This window comes from Cucurbita maxima, unplaced genomic scaffold, assembly GCF_002738345.1.
Source record: "Cucurbita maxima cultivar Rimu unplaced genomic scaffold, Cmax_1.0 Cma_Scf00059, whole genome shotgun sequence".
In the NCBI taxonomy this organism is placed as follows: Eukaryota; Viridiplantae; Streptophyta; class Magnoliopsida; order Cucurbitales; family Cucurbitaceae; genus Cucurbita; species Cucurbita maxima.
Window position 1 is genome coordinate 179,867 of NW_019272075.1, and position 7,416 is coordinate 187,282.

General features: G+C 38.5%; 3 non-coding genes across 3 annotated transcripts; all 3 read left to right on the top strand.

Moving 5' to 3' along the window:
• The first annotated feature begins 4,514 nt into the window (after nucleotides 1-4,514).
• On the top strand, nucleotides 4,515-4,582 carry LOC111471878. The gene has a single exon (XR_002715279.1). It is a non-coding gene; the product is annotated as a small nucleolar RNA U49 (small nucleolar RNA).
• Nucleotides 4,583-4,780: 198 nt separating this feature from the next.
• On the top strand, nucleotides 4,781-4,922 carry LOC111471877. The gene has a single exon (XR_002715278.1). It is a non-coding gene; the product is annotated as a small nucleolar RNA snoR2/U65 (small nucleolar RNA).
• Nucleotides 4,923-5,053: 131 nt separating this feature from the next.
• On the top strand, nucleotides 5,054-5,136 carry LOC111471876. Its single transcript, XR_002715277.1, has one exon. It is a non-coding gene; the product is annotated as a small nucleolar RNA snoR77Y (small nucleolar RNA).
• Nucleotides 5,137-7,416: the final 2,280 nt, after the last annotated feature.

Genomic DNA, 7,416 nt, shown 5'->3' on the forward strand with positions numbered 1-7,416 from the left:
ACAGATTGTATGTCCCAAGAACGGGAGAACTGAAGAAGAAACTCATTCAGGAATGTCATGATACCTTATGGGCCAGATACCCTGGGTGGCAAAGAACATACGCCTTAATAAAAAAGGGGTACTTCTGGCCAAACATGCGAGACGACATCATGCAATACACCAAAACGTGCCTCATCTGTCAACAGGACAAAGTCGAGAAAGCCAAAGTCTCAAGACTCTTGGAACCTCTACCTGTGCCGACAAGACCCTGGGAAAGTGTATCTCTGGACTTCATAACACACCTCCCAAAAGTCGGGGAATATGAGCTATCTTGGTTATCGTAGACTGATTCTCAAAATATGCGACGTTCATCCCCACTCTCAAATTATGCTCTGCCAAACTCACAGCTCAACTATTTTTCAAACATATTGTAAAGTTATGGGGCATTCCGTCGAGCATCATCAGTGATTGGGATGGCAGATTCATTGGGACATTCTGGATCGAGTTATTCGCCTTCTTGGGAAAACCTTAAACATCTCCTCGAGTTACCACCCTCAAACCGATGGACAAACAGAACGGGTCAATTGCTTGCTCAAAAAATACTTACGTCACTTCGTCGACGCTCACCTCGCACGCCCCCGCACGCCCCCCCGCACGCTCACCCCGCATGCCCCTGCATGCCCTCGTGCGCTCACCCCGCACTCCCCTCGCACACGCCAAGCCCCATCCTATGCTATGTGCGATACATGTCTTACCAACAGCATATCAAAAGTATTGGATTTTACCTCCATAAAAAAAACATCACACCCAATGCCTATGAAGCGTTAGTACACGTATAAAGCCTTGAAGGTTAGCCCCTATAACAATTCATCACACCGAACATCCGTGGAAAGTAAGATAAGCAAAAGAAAAAATAGTTAAATTTGACGGGTGTCACTCTTTTCTTAGTTCCAAAAAAAAAAAAAAAAAAGTCATAACAATAAAAGCATTAAAAATGAACATTCACTTTTCACGGGAATTGGTTTTGATGAACATTCACTTTTCATTAAAAAAAGTCATTCGCCTTTCACAATAAAAATGAAGAGTTTTGATACTAGAGCAAGTACATTATACCAAGACATCCACCATGACCTTGTTTTTACAACCATCACCCATTAATTGTGAAAGTACATGTGGAGTGGTCGGTTTGTTGTAAATTTTTTCTTGGGAGCTAAGAAACATGAAAGAATGATTCCCACAAAATTTCAGATTTTTTTGACAACTTGGTATTTTTTCTAATTTCCTATTATTTAATATTTAAAAATTCATTAAAAAAAATTGGTTGGTTGAAAAATTATGAAAGTTGATTTATAGATCCATTAGAATGTCCCATTAATGAATTAATCGAGTTCATGGAAAAAAAACAATCTAAAACTTGAGATATTTGACCATATGACGGCTCAGAAAAATCGTATCTAGGCCTGGTAGACCAAAAATGCCTCAAAATGTACCAAGTGCCTCCCACGCCCGATCGTACTCATAACCGCATCAAATGCAAGGGCATCAAAAATGCATGCATGAGTTGGGTTGGTGTGGGTTTGGGTGTTAATGAGAATGATGCATGGGGTGGGAGCATGACTTGAGCGCTCGTGTGCATGCTAAGGCCTATGACCAAGGCGTGCTCATGGGCAATAATGCTGGTCCCCGTGCATACGCCCCATGCTAGCCTTGCGTGAGGGCGCCCTCCTTACCGCCACTTGCACGCCCTAGTGGCTCCTGAGAGTGTGCGCGTGCCTTATTGACCCCATGCGCATAAGCCCTACATGACCTTGAGTGCGTGTGAGCCAAGCCCCACGCTACACCAACACCCCTATCACTCTTGTTCACACGTCATGCCCCCCAACACCCACCCAAAGCAAGCACAACTAAAAGTCCATTTTCACACCCTTGTGTACATGCCCACTCCAAGGCACGCATGCTAGCCACAAAACCCTTAGAGGTTAACCTCTAAGAAAAATCAAGACACTCAAAACACATAAATAGTGAAAATACATGAACGATTTTTTTTTTAATTCCTATATTTTACCGGCTTTGATGCAAGGTCATCTTGAGTGCATGGGTGCATAAGATTGGTGTGGGTTTGGTTGTTAATGAGAAAGATGCTTAGGTTGGACCGTGGGCGCCCAAGTGTGCAAAACCCCCGCACATGGCCCTCAACCCAAAGGGCCTCCCAAGGTCCCCAACGCTCGCCCATCCCCCTCGCATGCGAGCATGCTTGCCAAGTCGCTCATGCCAAACCCCATCCTATGCTCAATACATGCCCTACCAATGTCCCATGCACCCTTACACACTCATCATTCTCGCCAACACCCCCCAATGCAAACACACCTACAAGTCCATGTTCACACCCTTGCATACATCCCCCCTTGGCACACATGGCTAGCCATAAAGTGTTGGATCTTACCTCCATAACAATCATCACACCTAATACCCATGAAATGTGAATACACATATAAAGCCTTCGTGGTTAGCCTCTACAATAAATCATCACAACTAACATCCGTGGAAAATGAAAACATGTATAAAGCCTTGGATTATAAAAATATCATCACACCCAATACTCGTGAAGAGTGATTGTACATTTATAATGCTTGTATTATTGTGAATTTTTTTTTTAGGAACTAAGAAAAGAGTGATGCTTGTAAAATTTAATTATTATTATTATTTTTTTTTTTTTTTTGTTATCTAAAACAATAAAATGAAGAGTTTTGATACTAGAATAGGTACATTACACCAAGATACCCATCATGAATGTGTTATTACACCCATCACCCGTTAATTGTGAAAGTACCTGTGTAGTGTTGTTTGGTTGTAAATTATTTTCTGGGAGAGTTAACATGAAAGAATGATGCCCACAATAGTTTTTTTTTAAATTCATTAAAAAAAAATTTGGTTGGTGGAAAAATTCTGAAACTTGATTTCGAGACTCGTTAGAATGTCTCATGAATCTCATTAAGTGTGGGATGTTGTGGCGTTGCCTCCTAGCCTTGGTCAAGCCCTATGGAGATGACAGCGCAGTGGTGAGTGCCGTTGGGCATGCGACATGAGCCTTGTTATACATCAAATGTTGTTGTGTTGCCTCCAAACCTTGGGTGAATGTGTTGTGTTCCCAACCGAGGTACCCCCCACACTTTCCTTCCCCTTTTGTACATGTCAGTTGGACTGCAATTAGTGTATGCCCATGACTCTCTGTAGTGTAGGGTGGGGATAGACAATGAGATGCCAAGTTGAGCTGAAGTGGTGGACTTACCAAGATGAGTCTTGCACATGGTAGTTTGATGCTCGCTAGTCGATGTTTGTTTTTCACTTTTCACTGAGATGAGATGCCTTATGAATTCTCCCTATTCAACAAAGAGAAAATTGTTTGATCCCGCACGATTTTTTTTGGCTTTACTTCGTACAAAGATTTTGCGCCCCCTATTGTAGTTAGTGTAAATAGTTGATCGTTGCCCAAGTTCATTTCAGCATAGGCTTGATCCTCAAGCATCAAACTATTGGTTCTAGCTCCTCCTCATTGGTGTGTCCCAAAGTATTACTTCACGGTAGCATTGAGTCTTGTGATTCCCTTCTATCAACACCCCTCGTTGAATGCATGATGAACTTGGAAGCCAGCTTCTTCATGTATCGCTTCAACCTTTTCATGTCCCGTCGTGAAACACGCATCGGTTGCTTACACTCTAAGATTTCATGTATTTGGATGCATGATGTGCTTGGAAAACCCCTCGAACATGTTGCTTATGTATTGCTTAATGAAGCATAAGTGAATGACGCTTGCTCATGCATTCCCCCCTCCCCCTCTCTCTCGTAACATAAATATGGTGGTGGCAATCGAATGGTGCGAACAACAATTGATCACCATAAGAGACTAGCCAAGACGAAGTGTCAATGTGTTGGATCCATTTCTTTGAATTGCCTTCCGACATCAATAAAAAAATTGAGACAGGGATGTTGATATAGACGACAATTCAACTATCCTCATCGAGTTGTATGTACTTATAATTTTTTAGAGAATACGAGTTCACTAGCAGAATTTTAATGTTTCCAAAACTTGTCTTATTAATGGTTGTATAAATACAACATGCTACACAAATGGATGGCACATTAAGACCCAAAATAAAATATATTGAAACTTTGTTGAGAAAATGAAACCAACCTCAAAATATGAAAAACATGAAAGAGAGGTTTTGTGACATTTTCATAAAAAAACGATAAAATAACTACAACAATAATATGATTGGTGACATGCGTTTTGCTTGGGTTCCTTTAATTGGACCCGGATTTTTCGACCTGTTTGCTCATTTTCTACTCTCGGCCCATATTGCAAGCAACATCTGAAATTAGGGTTACAAATTTATCGCCGCTAATCACTTGGCCTCCTTCGCCTCCATAAATATCGACCGACGTTCTTCATTTTCTTCACGTTTTGGTTCTTTTTGATAGAATTCAGTTCGTATGTTTAGGGTTTAATTTTTGTTATTGAAGTTCATCTGTGGATATTCAAATGAAGAAGCACTCCCAAAATTGATAGGAAGTGCCGTATGACACTCCAAACCGCAGCGAGAAGCCGTGGATACGACTGTTGGCTCCCATCAGGCAGTGAACCCCGACGCCGATTCATTTCTATCATGGAGTGGTCGGGTTGTTGGATCATTTTGCTGCTCTGCTCGGGAATTCTCAGCCGTTTTTCGTGGTTCTCCTGTGAGGTTGATTTGAAACGGGTCTCCGAGGATATTGTGATTTTCTTTCTTGTTTTTGTTGATTCGGTTCGATGCCACGTCGTCGAGAGCTCAGCAGCGGTGACCAACGATGCTATGATTGAACTAAAACCAAAATTTTCACATCTTGATAGGAATCTGTTTATCTTTTTGCATAGATTTACAGAGCCGTTTTGTGTGATTACAATTTTTTCTAAAAAACAAAAAAAAAAAAAAAAAAAAAAAAAAAAAATCAATCTGATCTTCTTTCTAATGCCCTATTTTTATCTCAAATCAGTTGTTTTTTCCAGAGCTAGGGCGGTTTTTTTACTTGATTTCAAAAGCCAATGATGATTTGTTCTTTTAGTTGGAATTACCGGGTGAATTTTATTGATGTCAAATAGACTGCTATCTGATGCTTACAAGATTTGTGGTGTACTTATTTTTATTTCAGGGATGGCCGCCAGCCCGGACAAAATTTTAAAACCATCACAGGGATGGCCGCCAGCCCGGACAAAATTTTAAAACCATCACAGGGATGGCCGCCAGCCCGGACAAAATTTTAAAACCATCACAGGGATGGCCGCCAGCCCGGACAAAATTAGAGGTGTAGTACAGTACAAAAGAGCCTAGGTAGTTTGCACTCCCCTGGACCCATCGTAGTCGAACTAGCGTAGCGATCTTCAAAGGTCAGCATACTTCAAAATGTCATGCGAGGCATGACCATAATCATCATTATAATGTACACATCTGTACTCATCATCATAAATAGAGAAGTATCTCGATGTATATGAGCACATAAAATGCATGAGGTCCCTATAATTTACATTTTTTTAATCATTTTTAGGACACAACCCTATAAAAGTTCATACATTACTCTGTAATATGCACACATTAGCCTTCATGCATTCATCATAATTAACATTAACTAGGGTTGTTTTTGAAAACTCATCATCATAATACATCGTGACATTTAATACATACACATCATCTTAATATGGAACATCATCATATTAAATCATTTCATCATCATACGTCGCGCATCATCTTATTATTATGCAACATTATCATATGTTGCGCAACATTTTATTATTATGCATCATTGATATGAACCAAAATACATCAATCATACAATATACATCAATAGATGTGAAGAAAAGGTTGTCAAAATTATCAAAAGATGTTTCAATTCATGCCACATTGAAGAAAGTGAAGTTTGATTGTTATAAATTTTGGGTGGGTTACAATTTAGAGTTATTGTATTTCATTTATGTATTTTAAGACTTTATTTACTGTAGGTATTAGGTATAAATGTTACCACTCTTGGAATGACTTTAGTAGTTTCATTTTGAGGCTATAGAAAGCCATGTATGTTGTATGTGTAAGGGACTTGAAAAATATAGTAAAAAGAACTATTTGTGCTCTTCTTTAGCAATGACTAAGTTTCTTTTTTTTTTTTACAAAATAACATTTTATATTTTTTTTTTGTTTCTAATCGAATAATTTTTCATTTTGATAGCTATATTAGGAGTATACTATAATTTATAGAAAAAATAGATAATAAATAGTAAAGAACAATTCCTTTTGAACACTAGATGTCTTTCACATCCAATTATAGTAATGAATAATCAATTCTAATTTTTTAATGGCAGTTCCAAAAAAGCGCACTTCTATATCAAAAAAACGGATTCGGAAAAATATTTGGAAAAGCAAAGGGTGCAATTCTACTCTTCTTTAGCAATGACTAAGTTTCTTTGCAATTCTATGTAGTTTCTTTGCAATTCTGACTAAGTTTCTTTGCAATTCTATGTAGTTTCTTTGCAATTCTATGTAGTTTAGGTTGCATGTAGAATCATTTAAGCTCGACATGATCAATCTTGCTTGTGGAGTGATTCGAATCTCATGGAAGTGTTCTTGCCATGAGATATTTGATCAACAAGAATCATTCAAGCTAGACATGATCGATCTTGCTTGATTCGAATCTCAAACAATGTTCTTGCCTTATATTCGATCAACAAGGTAATCCGAATCTTACTCCCCTTGTAGTGGTTCCTTTTTCTTATCAATCATCATCATTATGTATATCATCACATCATCATATAACATCATCATGTCGTTATCTAACATCATCAAGTCATCATATAATATCATCACATGATCATATAGCATCATCACATCATCATCTAACGTCATCATGTGATCATATAACATCATCACATCATTATATAACATAAAGCATAAATGACATGTGTAAGGGCCATTGGGCACATGTCGTCATACATAAGATAATGACAACTATTTTGATCAATAGTAAGGTCGCTTACTTGGTTGGCTTAAGCCGAAGCTCCTACGACTCTTTGATGCTAGATTAACATCGCTCCTTGAAATTTAATTCTGCAAAAGGAGTTCAACCATCATAAATTAGAGTTCATCATAGGAATTGGCTCACTAAACTAACTAAGCCTAATTATGCATTAATACTTTTTTCTTTTTTTTCCAAAATTTTGGATTATTACATCATACACATCTAAACAGAATTGGAATTTTCGTTTGTCTTATTCTTGAAATTACTCGAGGTATTTCTCCCTCATCTAAAAGGAACTTACATCATACACATGAAAATTTTGGGTTAGCTCGAGAGTGTCTTATTCTTTGAATTACTCGGGGTATTTCTCTTTCATCTCTTCCTTCTGTTTTCACAGTT